At 40.1% G+C, this 17,463-nt stretch overlaps 1 protein-coding gene across 2 annotated transcripts in view; it reads left to right on the top strand.

Moving 5' to 3' along the window:
• The first annotated feature begins 7,016 nt into the window (after positions 1-7,016).
• The window catches only part of LOC108033124 (acetylcholine receptor subunit alpha-like), a 98,947-nt gene continuing 88,500 nt past the window's right edge, over positions 7,017-17,463 (top strand). The window contains exons 1-2 of one of the 2 annotated variants that reach the window (XM_050885576.1): positions 7,017-7,352; positions 8,638-8,877. The gene's annotated coding sequence lies outside the window, so the exon portion shown is untranslated. Of the gene's footprint in view, positions 7,353-8,593; positions 8,878-17,463 lie in introns of those variants that run through there. The other variant, XM_017107340.3, reaches the window with a different exon arrangement.

The following is a 17,463-nucleotide window of genomic DNA, read 5'->3' as shown; positions in this document are numbered from 1 at the left end:
TGTGTCGCTTGTAATTCATAGAAATAGCCTCCAATAGCACAAGCAAAAATTAAGGACATTTGAATAATTTACAATAGACCTAACGCGAAATTTCCAATCACTATGTATACTGCAGGAGATACTTAAGGTTATTAGTTATTTAGTGTGTTAGAGGAACAGATGAAATGGTTTTAAAAATGGTCTTAAAAATTAATTTAAAATTTATAAGTTTATGTAATTTTTTTCCTTGGGTAATTTATGAGCTATTAATATTTTTATTGCAATTCATTTATAGTTTAGTTTATAATAAAAATATTAAATATTTTATATTATAACATTATATTTTGTTGTTTTTTTTTTAAGCTGCTCTAAGCAGGGAAAAGTGCACTTGTCTCCCTGATCAATCACCTGGCATTTCTTCCAGTGTGCCCCCGTGCTGCCCCGCCCTCTGGTCCGCCCCCGCCACAACCATGGCCATGTCAGCATTTTTAACTCGCATGTGTTAAAAACGAAAACCGGGTAAAGCAAAGACAAACGAGTCCGGGACATGCCAGGCCAAGAACTGAGCCACTACAATGACCCCTCCCCCACATCTGCTCTCTCTTTCGCGGCCAGTGCTGCCGTCTCTTTCGCTGGCTGTTCAAAGCTTGCCAGGAGCAGAGCTCTTCAATTCAATTCAACTGCGCCATGTTCATTGTTTATTTTTCATTTAATTTTACACTATTTTTTATGCCCTGCCTGCTTCATTCTCGGCTCGGTTCTTTACCCATCTTCGAGAGGCGGCAGTGTGTCTATTTGGCACTCTTTGGATACCCTGGCACTCTGATCTTAAAGGTACATAAAATATATACATACCTATATAAACAAGAAATAATAAGAAATTCAATTTAAACTTATTTACCTTTCTTTCTATTTTTTTAAAGGGGAACTTACCCTTGAGAAAATCTCCATAGTATACACTTTTTAAGAAATAGTGTTATATTGATAAAGTTGATTATCCGTTTGGTATCTATCATTAAGTAACCAACTATTCTTAACGATACTAATATTTTAATGAAAATATGTTTTCTATTCATTTTTCATTACTTTCTTATTTCTAGACTTTACAGCCTATAAGGTACTATCTTTTCCCTATCATCTAGTGATTTTTTTCCTTTTTATCGTATTTTTTGTGTTTAGTTTCAGCAGCAGAAATTCAATTATGGGAACGAAACGAAACGGAACGGGGGGCGGCGAGGTCATCTGGGGGGCGTGGCCGGTCGGGGGGTGGCAGGGTGCTGGGTGGTTTACAGGGATGAGGCGAGCAAATTTTCGGCGCGTAAATGACAAAAGTTTTGTAGCACTCGAATGTTGATCTTTAGTCAGGTCTAGGAGGTGGGAGGTTGGGGCGACAGGAGGGGGCGTGGCAACTGGAACACACGGTAAACGGGCAACATCGTTAGCTAACTGACAGGCAGGGGCGCAGGGGCGGGGGCGAAAGGGCGCGGTAAGTGGCATCCTTGAAAGTTGCGTTGAGGCGCCGCACGCAATTTGCCGCAACAACAACGACACAGTGTTACTTCTGCCCACCGCCCACTCAAAAAAAAAAAAAACTGAAAGAAAGCAAAAAGTATATAATAAAATCAAAACAAAGGTCATTACAGAAAGAGAAGCAACGAGAGTGCGATGAGGACAGCAAGATTGCGTGCCACGGGGCACTACACTGGGGTTAAAAGCGAAGGGGTTAAAAAATTATGATTTTAAAAATGTAATTTAAAAGTAGTTAGTACTTTTTTAAAAGCAAGTATTTTAAGAATATTTGTTTCATTTTATATATAATTTTCTGATCCATAAATGGTATGGTATTTTTAGGCAGTACTTATCATTTGTGCTTTACATTAAAAATGTCTCTGTTTACTATATTTGATAAGTATTCCAGTGACTGTTTATAAATTTATTGTCAGAATAGATAGTGTTATTGCATTTCGTTTTATTAAGGTCATGGATGTCTTTCATTTTTTATATACTACATCAATACCATTCAAATATGTCCATCTTTCTGGCATTTTTCCTTGCAAATTGGAATGTCTTATGTAATTGCCCAGACTTTCGCCCAGTGTATATGTGTGCAGGACTCGAGCTGAGTCTGATTCTGAGGCTGCGGCTGACAGGAGCTGAACTGAACTCGAGTCGCTGTAGCTGGCAGACAGCTGCGACAGCCACGAGCTCTCCGCCCGAGACCAAAATGTGCCAAATTGAGATAAAGAACCATTGAGAACTTAGTTGCAGCGCGACTCGGCGGTTCACGGGCCGTCCGCCGGGGGCGCTGCTGCGGCGAGGGGCGGGTCAAAAGTCCTCGGAGCGCTTTAGTTCTCTGGGTTTCTGGAAGGTGACTGAAACTACATTTTTAGGGCCCATAAAGTAACCAATTCGAACTGGAAATGAGCGGTATTTTCTGGCTGATTATATGCTTTGCTGTATTATTATTTCCGAATTCCTCTTTATTTTTTAGATTTTTATATCAAGCCATTTTGCTGACGAAGCTACTTACCTATTTTTAGGCTCATCCCTTACAACTTAGTAATTTATTTTTATAAACCCAAAATTTAGGTTGAGTTAACTCGTACATGCTGTTTTCTAAATTAACCCAAAGATATAAATATGCATTTTAAGTTAACCCCAAGAGCCATTGTCCTTCCATCTGGGCGGTGTATGAGGTCCACAGGTGAGTCCGCCGGGAAGCGGATGATTGAGCGACCATTAGTGATCATTGCACGAGGCTGGCAGCCGGAGTCCTGCCAGCAGGACACAACAATGGCCGGGAGTCCTTTGTTGGGCGCCACCAAAAATGATTATTTGTGTGTGTGCGAGCGCGGCCACGTTGTCCTTTTGTTCGTGTGTCTGCGGTTTGTCTAACAAGGCAGCGGGCACAGGCACAGGCACAGTCGCAGGACGCAGGACACCGGACGCAGGACACGGGCCATATTGTTTTCAAAAAACAATAACAGCTGGCGCGGCAAGAGGACAGAAAGGAGCCGCACTCGCGGCTCGCAGGACAATGAGCGACGTTCGGCGCGGAGTCGACAACAATTAAATTAAATCAACTTGCTTCAAATGTTATGTAAATGCAGCGCTCGACCCGCTAATTGAGTCGTCGTCGCTCTCATTATCCCTCGTCCTGCCTTGTCCCGCCTGTTTGCCCTTTATACTCTGTAAATAGAGGGAAAACCATGACGCTACCTACCTAATAATGGCAATAAACTGCATTGTAATCTTTCAATAAAAAGTTCTTTTAATGTGGCTCCTGTTGGCAAAGAAGGCACTGTGGTTTTTCCCTTTAGTTGCTGCCCTTTACCGCAACAATATTTTATAAATAACAGAAGGCAAAGGCAGCTTATTAGATTGTTATTATATTTATTTCTGATTTTCCGCTCTTAAATTGCGAGTAAAGCTGGTTATTTTGGAGGGTATTTGGAGCGCTCTTTGGCACTCTTTCGGAGCTGTCAACAAGACGGAGTGAAGCGAGAACCCATCCTCTTGGCATTCCCGGCTGTCGTGGGTGGCCATTAATGATGGATGAACTTAATTCTTATTGCGCGACCTTGAAAAAAGCCAAAGGCATCGGGCGACCCAAGTTATTAACCGGGAAATATCAATCAGCATTTTACAGTAGACTGCCGGCGGATGTGTCAGGAAAAGGATGAAGGACGGAGCTTCGGGTTTCCCTCATCCTCGTCGAGGCATTAAAACAAAACGTTTTAATTAATTGAGGCGGAAAATGCTGGAGCTTCCAGGGGGTTTTTGCCGGGCTTCTGCCGGGCTTCTGCTGATGCCACTTGCATGTTGTCAACTGCCGAGACCGGAAAAGGGTAGGGATGGGCTTTTGATAACCCGGTTTTTGGGTTATTTGGGCCTTTGACGGAATGTTGGCTTCTTGATGACGGCAGGAGAAAGGTCCCCGATTTGCCTCACTTTGTACACGTAATGGCCCAATGATGTGCGCCAGGTTCATTGAAATAAGTGCCCAAGTATGTGCTATATGGCTGGCGCATTGTAATGAATTTCCCTCTGCGGCCTCGCGCCGTCAAAAAGATTGAAAAGCCGAGTTATTAAGGGGATATTCGGGCGGGATGTGAGCTGGATAAGCCCGATAAGCGCGTGGAGTTATGTTGGATTACTAGGGATATTGATGTCTCTTTACGTTTGATTGAATATTAAAAGGTTAAAATCATATGGAGTTCGTAATGCCCCCTTAATCACTATTTTCATTACAAATATATTTCGTCGGTAAAAGAAATAAACTGACAATTGATCTGGAAAGGCAATTAACTCGATGAAGTCGCACAAAGCTCTTAAGAAAGTATCCTTTGGCCATATAGGAAGGCAGTCCCGTGTTTATGTCGGGGCTAAAAACATTGTCAGTCATCGTTAGCTCTAATTTTCAGTTGGCCCACATGAATCTGCGCCGTACATTACTGGCCATTACACTGCAACACGTTTCCCCTGCACTTCCAGCTGCACTCGGTGCCCACATCCCCGTGCTCCGTGTTCCGCGTCCCGGGTCCTGGGCTTCCAGGCCCGGGCAAACCGAACCGAACCCTTCGACCAGCCCAGACCGAAACCGAGAACCAGATCCAGACCAAGATAATGCAGAGTCCAACACAAAAAGCATCAATTTGCATGCAGCCTGACCACCGGCAACCGACAGTCGACAGTCGCCAATGGCCGGTGCTTTGCATCTGCACTGGGAGAAATGCCCTGGAAAGGAATTAATAATTCGATATAAATTCAAATAAAATGTACAAGGAATCCTTCGAGCTCCCTTTTGAACGGTAAGAAAAGCAACTGTTATTTTTATAAAATAACTAAATCTGGAATTCGTATTGCCTTCGTATCAAAAATAAAATATTAATATTTCTTAGGAATATTATTATTTAATATATGATTAAAACTTAGACGCTCCATAATTTTTTCCTCACTGTTTGTTAGTTTTATTATTGATTTTTTATAAGTAGGATTTTAGGGAAAAATATAAAAATAACGCAAATGTTAAATGGCTAATAACTCTAGGTAATTTTTTTTAAAAGGCCGATCCATTAAATATCCAGAAAATATACTTTTTATTGCCTCTCTTCAGTCTACAATTTTAAAAAACCTTTTTAACTTTTCAAGTGCATTATCAATTCATTCCGTGAAAATTTGGATCAACTCCTCAATTTCTCGCAGTGCTCGACCACATCTATGTGTGGTCATCTCAGTGCCCCACGACAGCACTTTGTTGGTGGTGGTCGGTCGGTGGTGCTTCATCACAATTCATCCAGCTTGAATCTGAATTCGTTGCCGACACCGTCGCAGTCGCAGTCACCGACACCGAAGCTGAGTCTCATCCTCATCCGAATCCAAATCCGTGGATGTGTCCGTATCCGGGTGCGAGAACGGCGCTCTCTTTCATTAACCTTTCTGGCATCCAACATAATTCAATTTGGCATCAAGTCGGGCATTCCGCATCCGCAGCAGTACGTATATCCAGCGGCCAGAAGACAGAAGCCACCGCCGCCCGGCATTCCGCATCCAGCAGCCAGCATCCAGCATCCAGCATCCGACATCCAACTCATTTGCATTAATGCCGTGCACGTGTGCAGTGCAGGGCGAAGGACGAGGGTCGCAGGGTCGTAGGATGCGGGATGCGGGATGCAGGACCCTCGACTGCGGACTTCGCGGCAGACGCACTCCCGACTGCAAGCTGCACATGGCGCACTGCCCCGAATTTTCATAAATAAATTGATTCGCTCCAGCTGGCGTAATTGCGGCTAACTGCGGTTAGCATCAACGACTGTCAATGGCCAGTTACCTTATTAGCCGAAACAGATGCGTAAGCCTCACTCAGCACCTGGCCTAAAGGGTCGGTTTAATCGGACAGTTTGCAGGCGAAATTAGCAAGAATTTGGGATGAGAATTTAGAAGGTTACTAGCCCATTAAGGGATTGTATTTAAATTTTGTACCAGTCCTTATTAATACTTTTAAACAGCCTTTCTTAAGTTATATTTCTTGGATATATTTATTGTATAAGTCTTGTAGCTATATAAATAGTATTTTTTCGTGGACTTGTTAATTTGTATTACTATTTAGCGTTTTTAAAATCTTTGTAGTTATATAAATAGAATTTATTTCTTGGTTTTGTAGTCATATAAATACAACTATTTTTCGTGGATTTATTTTTTCTTTATTATTTAACATATTTTTAAAACCGTTATAGTTCTATAAATAGTACAAAATGTTATTATCTAATCTAAATTAATTTATTTTCATTTGATAGTTTTAATAATACATTTTAACATCAATTTCAAATGCCTTCTAACCACGGGCCATCAAAAAAACCTTTTTATAATATACAATATTTTGAGGGAATTAAATCCCAGTTATTTTGAGTGCCTAAAAGTTCGATTTAGCTGCATAATGAAGCCTTGCTAAGTGTAAAACATGCACGAATTCCTTGTGTCTGTAATATTTCAGAGAAATTGTAACTTATATTGTTCTATTATTATTTTTAATTATAACTATTATTATATTAAAATAAATACCAGTGATGTAGGGGTTCAAAACCACAGAAAGGCAGTTATTTTGTAAGAAAGCTACTGAATATCTCTAGGGGAATTCCCCTAGCCCCCAAATTCGCAATCAGTAGCAATAGTTTTGACAAATGCCGAGTAACAGAGACCCCCTGAATCCGCCTCCCCCCGCCGCTGCACGGCAGTGGCAACAATGCACATCACGCATCCGCAGCGTTGGCCGGCTGGCATTGAAACTGCATCCTGCACTCGCACTCGCACTCGCACTCGCTTCGCATCCTGCAGTCGCATTCACATGTTCGCGGCACACGGTGCGCATGGCAGGGAAATTTTAACAGCGGGGAAATTCCTGTGCCGCAGCATGCGCGCCTAACAGTGCTGGAACAGCGAGGCTGCTGTAGAGCGAGCGACGGGATTTTGGCAACGACGGCAGGATGCGAGGATGTCCTCAAATAGTATGAAACAGGACTCAGCGCTGACGGCACGCGTTCCGCTTCGAGAAAGAGAGAGTTCCCCCAGTCACCAGGAAAACAGCACAAAAAACGCGCTAAAGTCGCAAGTTGTCGTTGTCGTTGTCGCCGTCGAAAGTCGAAAGTTGTCGTTGTTGTCGTTGTCGTTCTTGTTGTTGTCGTCGTCGTTGTCGTCGTTGTCGTCGGTTGTTGTCGTTTGTTGTTGGTTTCTTAAACTATTTTTTGTTGTTGCTGCCGCCGCCGTCCCGCCGCAGCCGCCGCCGCCTCTGCCGCCCCGCCCCCTTTCCGTCTGTCTGTCTGCGTGAGCGTGTGTTGGTGTGTTGTGTCTGTGTCGCGCATGTGACCGCCTCAGCTGTAGGTTTTTATTTTGTTTTTAAATTGCACTCTTCCTGTTTATTTGTCAAACTAACTGCTCCCATTTTTTAGTGCCCAGATTATGGGCCAAAAAGGGAAGATCAGAAATTATGAGGGGGAAACTGAAAAACCCTAGCAAACCACAACAAACAAAAAACAGCTGGCCAAACAAGTTGCGGACTTTTTTCGCTTTCCATGGGGTTAACAAAATTTTAGTTGCAACTTTGTCGCGTGGGCGGAAAAAGCAGCGCCCGAAACGCGTGCAAGACGCGCACAAAACGCTTACATAAGTTGGCCATTTGTAAGCGCCGCTGTGTGCGTGTTTTTGCGTCCGTGTGTGTTGCTATTTTAAGGCTAGAAAATTACCTAACCAAGTGCTTAATGCAACTAACTGAAATTTCGCAAAATTCGCGTATTTCACATTTTCCATCAGCGAAAACCAAAAACGCGCGCTCTCTGAATTTTCGCCTGGTGCGCGCGTCTTTTTGGCAGCCCAAAAAAATACAAAAAAATAGTTTGAAAATAAGAAAATGGGGTGGGGAAAGTGCCACAAAAAAAGGAGGGGAAGGGGGAGGAGGAGAGGGAAGAAAACCGAAATTGTTACACGGTCATTGCGGAGGTCGCGCCAAACTAAAAGAGAGATTTTATTTGCGAGCTGCCAAGGCAACGGCAGCCAAGGGGAATTAGAAATCAATTGACATGCAATGTTTCGTAATAATAAATTGAAAAGGGGAATCCCCGTCAAATTTACAACTTGTTGATTGCCAACAAAAAGTATTTATATTTTCCGAAATGCGACCCAGCCAAAGGGGGTCTTACTTTTAATAAAAACGTATGCGAAAGTTTCGGAATTCGGCAAGATAAACTTTCAGACAAAGAAAGTAAGAAATACCTAGGGCCCCTTGATTGGATTATTCATGGTTATTATAAAGGGTTATATATGGCTGTGGTTCTTGAAAACGTTAATAGAATAACATATTGAACAGGGCGACTTACGTATTACTTATTAATTTATTATTATTAATTTAAAAAGTTTCTTAATATTTTAAAATACATACAGAACAGTTTTTGGCTAATTTAAAAAATATATTAATGTGATTTAAACATTTAAACATTAAACTTTTCTAAGTCAATTAATGCTTGCCAACTACAATTTAATTTAAATTTTTTATTACTTTTAAATATTTCCTCCTTTTGAGTTCAGCTGAGCGAGACCAACCCAATTTTTTTTCTCTTTTTTTAATGTTCTAAACCAAACAACTTAACCCAAAAAAATCAAAAAAAGAAAAACAAGGCTGAAACTTGAAAACAAATATTGGAAATTGCGAATGAAAAAGGTGTGCTTGTAAGCCGAAGGAACCGAATGCAAATTGCAAACTAAAGTTCGAGGAAACCAGAAACCAAAACAAGGAAGCCAGCCCGTGTCCGTGTCCGTGTCCGTGCGAAGGACCACGTGGGCCTGTGTGCGTGTGTGTGGGTGCGGGGACACCACTACAGCGGCAGGCGAAATACTTTCTGTGCCAAGGTAAGATTAGCATTAGGACCAAAGTTAATGTTTTGTTTCTCGGCTAGGCAAATATGTGCCTTCGAATCGAGGCGCCCAAATGTGGGTTAAGCCGTGTTGGGAGCGGGCAAACATGGGTTGGCTTCAAGCGAAGGCAAAAAAACGAAGAAATAATAATGTATTCCGTTTAAAGAGCTCGGCGAGCGACTGCTCGAGATTATCTAGCCGACGTCGCCTCGAAACTATGCAATTTGAAGCCCTATTGAGATCGTCAAGTTGTTGCGTCCCCGTATATATTCTGGACATATGTTTACAGTTTATGGGGCCTGAAAAAAGCTGTTATTATAACCATTAGTCGCAGAGTAGAAGGCTGTAAAGTATTCGTTGGAAGGTATCTAACAGGTAGAATGAAGCTTTTTCGACTCATGATCGGTGTCTTCATGAACGCTAAGATTTTCGGACACCTTAAGATCTGGAATATTAGGATAAAGCATGCAGATTCTAGAGATTCCTACGTAGCACAAGTTTGATATCTCGATGTGCCACGCCCAACCGAAAGTTCATAGTCAGCCAGAAGATTTTCAAAAAGTGTAAATGTAAATTGTTTTCAATATTCATCTACCCATTCTTCCCTTAAAAAATGCATTTGTAGTTAAACAACATTTTTAAAGGTGAGGAGTTGAATAGGAATAAGAAATAAAAATTAAAAACACAAATTATATTTTATTTAATTTATTAACGCTATCGGCGTACAAAAAACTTAAATTGACTTAAATCAAAATATATGTGAAGTTGAGCTATCTTAGATAAATTTATTCGGTGAATAAAGGGTATAAGATAGTCGAGCTACTGCATAATAACATAATTGTTTTAATTGTTTATGCATGGGTAAGTGTTTAAAATTTCCTGGAGTATGTTCTAAAAGCAATGACCACGCCCAGACTTTGATATTAAATTATCCGGACACGCGTTTCCCCAGTTCTACGTTTTTTTCGGGGCAACTTTTGAGAATTGCCCCTGTGCGTATGCAATGGAAAATGTTTAAAATGTTTGCCAAACAATTTTGAGCGATTACGAAACGTGTGTGTGTGTGCGTGTTTACGCGCTTGTGTGTGACTTGAATGGCTCCAGTGGGAGTGGAAGTGGCATTGTTGCTGCCAACGCTTGTTGTTATTGCTACACTAATAAAAATATACATATGAAAAAAATAAGTTGGCTAAAATAATACATTTTATCAAAAAGGTCCAGCTGTTCTTCAATAAAGTAAGTTATTGTACTAAATACGAAGCTGTTTTTTCGTGATTTAAAACGCAAGCTCAGCGCATTTTCTCTTTGTTTCCGCTGTTGTGGTTGTCAAAATAGCAAACGCACCTCTATTTATTCATTTCAGCTTGTAGCCATTGTTGGCCATTCTCCGCTCTCCACTCGCCACGGCTCCCTCCGGAATCTCCACTCTCCATTCGGCCCTCTCCACTTTGGGCCATCTTCAATCTGCATTCGGGGCTTTTAATTAAATGCAACAACAATAACGATGGCACTGCCAACACAATCAAACAAAAGCGATTCGCACACTAGAACATGGCGTCGTGGGAAAATCGTTGAAAATCGTTGAAAATCGGCTAAAATCGGGCGCAACCCGGGCAAATGGGAAAAGTCAAGGGCCAAATGGAAGCCCCCGAACTGTGACCGAGCAACAACAAATAGCGATTTGTGCATGGAAATTAAACGAACTGATTAAATGTTGAATTAGAGCCCAAACGCCGGAATCCTCCGCCACTTTTCGCACCCTTCATTTGACATGAAAACTAAATTGATGTTTATTATTCGTTTGGCAAGATGGAAAAGCTTGGCGAAAAGTAATTAAGCCAAGTTTACTTAAGAGAGTGGAGGTCTTTTTCTGGTGGTGGGGGGCTTGTGTTTGCTAACTGGCGCATAAAGGCCCAAAGATTTTGTCTATCCAATCACATGTAAATGTAATTACCACAGTTTATCAACGAAAGAAAGGGGTTTAATTTTATTGCACTTTATTACTTTCGATTTAGTTGAATCGATTTTGTTCCATAGATGGACATATTTCGTGGTTTTAGCCTTGCTATTATGTTTTAATGCGATTAAGGCTGTTATCATATTTTACTTACTCGTACCTACCCTATTTTATTGAGCATATTGCTTGCGACTGTCTCATAAAATATGCGACTGGCTTTGTTTCACTGAAAGCATTCCCCATTTTAATCTACCGAGATGCATTGCGATGCATCCTCCATGCTGACTTAACTGCATTAGATAGTTGACTTTTGAGCTTCGGCCATTCCTTTTCGGCTATATCGAGGGGCAATCGGGGCGATCCAGAAATTGGCTAATACAGTGTCGGCCAGCAGATGACCCACTTGGGGCTGTGCTCTTCTGGCGCTGACTGTTTTGCATTTAAATCGTTTTAATTGTTGCCGAAAAACAAGCAAATGTCTGTGTGGCCGTGTGCCTTCTGTATGCTTCTGTGTGCTTTTCTGTGTTTCCCTGTGTTGCTGTGCAGAATGAATGAATGAATGAACTTAGCATTTAGAATGTGGCTCTCGTTTCGCCATTGTTATGGCTTTGGGTCCGAGTTTCTGCACAATGGGGCGTATGAGCAACGTGGCAGGGTGTTGTGCTCCGGCAAACGTTGCTCATACGCCCCATTGTGCAGGCAAATAAAATGTTAACATGGAAAAAATCATTGTGGCCCCGGCCAAATGAAGAGATTATTGAAATGGCCAGGAGCAGGAGCAGCAGCAGGAGCAGGAGCAGGACCCTTCCCTGACAGGCGCTGAAAATTCAGCTCGAATACAAAGCCCAAGGGTGGCCTAGAAATGCCAAAAGGCCAGGCCATCAAACAGCCAGGGTGCACTGCACAAAAAAGAGAATTAAATTAGCAGCAATTAGGTGCATGCCTCATGAATTGTTGCTCAATTAGCAAAAGCTACACAAAAACATGTGACCAGATGAGAGTAAAAATTGTTAAAAAAGATTTAATTAAGTATTCCCTAATTAATTGCAAAAGGTTGTTTTATAATTTGGTAGAAAATTCAGCTTTGTTAGCTGACAAAGTTTGCATTTGCAAATAAAACCAGAAATGTGTAATTTGGGAATATTAACTTTACAGAGAGGGCAATAAGGGAAACAAATGATGTAATTTGTCGTAAGCCAACAAAACGGCGAAAAATATTATGTAAATTTGACTCATTTTATTAATGGTGTTTTGAAATCTCTTTAAAATGTAATTTTTAAATGCCTAGAAGTATGCTGTGGATAAAGGATATACACTTTTTGTACCTCTTGGGCACCTTAAAATTACATTCAAATGGGTTTCCCAAATTCCTAGTGTTATTTTCACAGTTCTAGTCTTTTTCGCCCAGTGTGGCGACCTGGGCGAGTGGTCTAATGTCCTTCTTCTTCGGCCCGCTCCTTGTGCTATCTCCATCTCACCGTTATCCTTGTCGTCGTCGTTTGCCTCGTTGCTTTTTATGGCCCATGTCAAACATTGCAAATCAGTTTAAACTAACAAGCGCCACTTGGATCTGGCTCTGGATTGGGGGCCCTGTCAGTGGGCGTGGCCCTGTTTTGTCTGCATTGCAGCTGACGCCTTTCAAACGCAAAAAAAGGATTAGGCAACATAAAAAAAAGCATTTAAAAAATGTTACAAAAATAGAAGGAATACGAAATGCAGGGAGACACAGGGAGCGGCAACTTTAAATTGTAGATAAATTTGCTTAAATGCCCATTGAGACGTCTCGGTATTTTTTCATTACTCCCCTTTGTGCGGAGGTCAATTTAAGGACCTGAATTATTGAGCGGAAACGGAAACTCACACACACACACCATCACACACGCACAAGCGGAGAGACACGGCACGAATACAGGTGCACCGCTTTTCCTCGCTCACACACACAATTAACCAATTAGCACTTTTCGCTTGTTTCTTGTTTTCTGGCGCCGGCCATTTTATGATTTTTTATTACCGCTTTATTGTTGTTTGTTGTAAACAAAAATTTTGTTTGCTCATAAAAAAAACAATTTTTAATTGCTGCCTCACAAAACAATGCAAAAAAAGAGGAGGAAAATCAAAAAAATAGAAATAAAACAAGGCAAAGGTAAGAGGAGCGAAATGAAAAATGTGTGAAAACTGTGAAAAACTGTGCGAAGGCAAAACAAAGAGTGGCTGGCCGGTGCGCAGAGGAACGGCAGCTAATAAAAATAAATATAAAAGCCTAGAAGTAGAGATAAAGAGTGAAGGCAGGAGGCCTATTTGTTACCCCAATTAGCCTGCAGCGAGGTTCACCCCAGCAGTTCGATGATTCCAATGGGATTAGAAATATATTGTTAATTTTTTCTTAAAAAAAACTTTTTCGTACTAAAATACTTAATAAGAAACACATTAAACTTTTGCTCTTACAAAAATAGCTCATTTTTAATAGTAAAAATATTTTAAATAACTTGCCTGATTTTTCTATATTCTTTACAATTACCTTTTGAAAAAAATCATGTTTTTTAAATTTAGTAAATTATATATTTTATATATTTCCTACAAAAGTAAAGGAATTTGATTTTAAATACGTTATATTATTTTTTATATTTTTTTTTATTAATAATGTGTGTTTTAAGAATGTGAAAAAAAATATATTATCCTTTTCTAACAGGAATAATATTTTTAAGTAAATTAATAGTTTTTTTCTAAATTTTTTTAAAATTATTATCTAAATTATTTAGAAACCATTGCAAGTTCTATGTTTTTAAATTATTACTTTGTTAGCCTATTGACTGCTTACTTACTAATAAAATGTTTGCCACTTAATGTAATCTTTTTTATGCTGGTGTTTATTTTTTTAAAAGCTTTTAAGTGTTTTATTTTCTGTATCTTTTCCCTACCCCTTTTTGAGCCCCCTTTAATTTGCAGCATTTTTTCACACCAATTTGCACCTCCACATCTACTTAAGGTTTAAACTTTACAATCGACCCCGGCCACTGCGTCCTTGTCTTGCTTCCGCTTTTCCTGCTTTTCCCTACCCGCTTCTTCCTTCTCATATTTCGCACTTTCCGTGCGGTTTTCAATGTGTTTTCCTCATTTTTTCTGCTCGTCGGGGGCGATTTTTTCCTTATTTTTGGTGGGCCGCAGTCAACGCACAAAATGCGTAAAATAAAAAAATTATAATAAATATATATAATTTCGTTTTTTCGTTACTTCCTGCCTGGCCGGCCCGCCCCCTTTTCGCTGGCATTTTCACTTCCCTTCTGCTGCTTCGGTGGCCGTTTTTCCTGATTCGCGTAAACTTTTTAATAGCACTGAAAATTCCTCAAAAAAAAGCCGCAGGAAGCATTTTGAGATTTGCGATGATGACGATGGTCCTCCCCTTGTTCTGTATGTGGATGTGTAGGGGGTGTGCGTGTGTATTTCCTTTTTTTTGGGGGGAAATTTTAAATAATAAGCTCGGCGCATTTTCCACTTGCGTAAGTTGCTTCCTTACAAGAGCAAAAATCATGGAGAACCCATTGAAAAAGCTAATTTAACTCAACGGATTAAGTACTGCCCTTGCTGAAGGAGGAGGAAATTAAAAGTTAAGGCTAAGCCTAAATGGTGGTCCTAATTTTGTGTGGAACTTGTGATTAAAATTTATAGAAAATTAAAACAGAAAATAGTTTACTTTTTTAAATTTAAATGGGAATATTTCAGCCATGAGCAATAGCTCGCACTTATTTCATGCAAATTTAATATATGATATTTCAAAATATTTGCCCAATTTGAGCACACATTTGCACAGTTCACAAAGCCGAAAATATCCACAAATATTTGTGTGCACTTGTGTGTCGCCGGTGTTTAATCAGTTTCGGTTCGAACATTTTTCTTAATTTGCTTTTTGCCCTCGTCTTGATATTGCCTCGTTATTTCATTTTATTTTATTTGCTCTGCCTCTCGGACATCCATTTGTGTGTAAATTTGTCATTTTATCTGATTGTGTACACACACATTTCCCATTTGTCACAAGTGTCTAGCTGTGATTTTTCGGCTTTTTCGACTGTTATTTGTTTAATTTGCTGTCCCCGGCTAAATAGTTCGAAATAAACGGTCGAGTACATTTGTATAATTTGATGCCATTTTGTGCACTTCACAAACTTGAGCCATTCAAAAATATATTTTCTATTCTTTTGCGACTCGGCGAGTGCTTGTTTGATTGCATTTATTGCTTTTAAAGAATGTCTGAGAGCGTATTTCATAGAGTCGCAGCTGTATGTGCGCTCATTTCTGTCTGGGAAAACCCCACTCCCCCCAACAGATTTTCCCACCCCCTTTTCCGAGCTCAGCTCTCTCTCCACTCGGTTCCCCGGGCTGTGGCGAAAGTTAACAATGTGCCACACAATAAGGCGACTTTGTCCTCACCCTTCGGCCAGCCCCGCCCTCTTGGGCTGCCGCCCGCTTTCATTACCATTTCCTCTTCAATTACCAATGCAGTCAACTGCTGCCCTCCCCTTCCCTCATTTTTTGATTTTTTTATGATGGTCAACAGAGTTGCACTAAAAAGTGGAGCTTCCCATTTTTTGGCTGGCTACATTTGCTCGAGCTCTTTGACTTTGTTGTCCTCTCAACAGCTTTGGCCCCTCGGCCGTTAATTGAGTTTTGTTTCGGCCCAAAAATGGGCGTGGCAATTGTGATTTACCCGGCATCGATTCAATCTGCCAGCTGTCAGGCGCCAAAAAAGGGAAGTAAAGAAAGCCCCACGGGGCTTCCCCTCCAGGAGGGCGTACGCTGCGTATACGCAATCTGAGAGCTGGAGATGAGATGAGATGAGCTAATGCCTGGCACTGACAAGCGACGATTTATATAGGCATGTTGCAGGTGGCATATGTAAGGAGCCACTGAGCTCCTTTAATGTGATTAGGGCTCGTTCCCCCGCCACCTGGGGGCAGGTGGAGAAAATTTCTGAGCGCACTTGCACCCTCCTTGTTATTTATTTATTCGTTTGCCAGCCAATGCGGCGCGAATATTCAGCATGTAAATCAAACTAACGATGCAAGGGTATTGCAAATATTTGTAATTTTACATATGCAATGTTATTTAAACGTTGTTGTATTGCAAAAGTTCCCTTTTAATTAATTATTTCATTATAGCATATAAACAAATGTATATCTTCCATTTATCTACCTTATTATTTATACTCTTTTAAGTTTTTATTAATTCATTTGTAGATTTCAAGCGGTACGATACTGATTGTGTAAAAAAACGTATCCTTTTAAAACCTCTACTTATCACACAATATTAATTATTTCATTTTGCTATATATAAAAATATATTTCTCTTATATTTGCAGTAATAAAAATCCTTTTCGTTTTATTTGTTTTATACATTTGTGCCCCGTATTTATGACTTCCTGTCCACCACGTATTAATGGCGGCTTGTTTTATTAATAATTCCCCAGTTTAATAATCATAAATTTGTAACGTATGTCCGCAGTCACGAACTAAAAAAGTTTGCCAATAAACTAAGAACAGTAGCTTATGCAAATAAATTCTCTGGCCGTTCAAATGGAGTTTTATTCATTTGAAAATTATCTGCCAGCTGCATTTGAGTTGCAATAAATAGGTTTAAGGCTGTCGGAAATATGCTAAATGCAAGAGCAAACTCATTTTTTCGGCTTACAAATGTTCGCATTAGGACTGGGCGAATGAATTGTGCACAAATTTGTCGATTAAACAAATTCTGGGAGCCTCTTAAGACCCAGGAAGAGGACAAAGAAAAGTGAAAACAAACATTTGCACATCGACACAACAAAAGGAGCGAGCGAACTATGAAATATGCATAAGGATTGTGCCATTTACAGTCATTTGAATTTGAGTTTCTCCGAAAAGGCTTTTCCTGGCCACCCACACCCACACCCGTGCCCACACAAAGTCCAGTGGCCGGTGTCCAGCGTCCAATGTCCAGAACAATTATTCAAAATGTATTTGCCAAGGCTAAGGATGAGCGACTGGCGCTGAGACGGTGCCCAAGACTAATACCCGGAATCTCAGCTCGGCTAGGGCCAAGAAGCATATGCAAAAACGAATCCTTGGCATAACAAATGCGCCCGCTGGCCAGGATTAAGCAGACACCGAGTAAATGTATGTACATAAACGTGTGCACACAGCGGTGCTCGGAATAATAGAATTTATACACTAAAAGTGGTGTTAAGTAGAATACTTTTTAAATTTATTCAGCTCTAACTACTGTTGAAAAGTTAAATACATTGGTAGAATTTCTATATCCTTAAAATAATATATATTTATTAAACAATAAAAGCATTTAAATTAACATTTTAAAACATTTTAATTAAAATGTGTTTATTAATTAAAGCAGTGTTAAGAAATAAAAAATACAAAATAAACTCTAACTCTAATTTCTATGTTTATCCGAATAACTACAGCAGCGTTCAAAAAAAAAGTTAATAGTTTTTAAGTGCAAAGCCAATAATAATTTGAAAAACAGAATAATTTTCTAAAATTATTAAACTATAACTACTTTACAAATCATTAAATATTAATTTAAAATAGTTCCTGTACGGTTGTTAAAAAGAATTATTTGTTGAATTTGTTAAAGTTAAG

The sequence above is a fragment of the Drosophila biarmipes genome, chromosome X (genome assembly GCF_025231255.1).
Source record: "Drosophila biarmipes strain raj3 chromosome X, RU_DBia_V1.1, whole genome shotgun sequence".
Taxonomy (NCBI): Eukaryota; Metazoa; Arthropoda; class Insecta; order Diptera; family Drosophilidae; genus Drosophila; species Drosophila biarmipes.
This window is presented reverse-complemented; position numbering and strand designations above follow the sequence as displayed.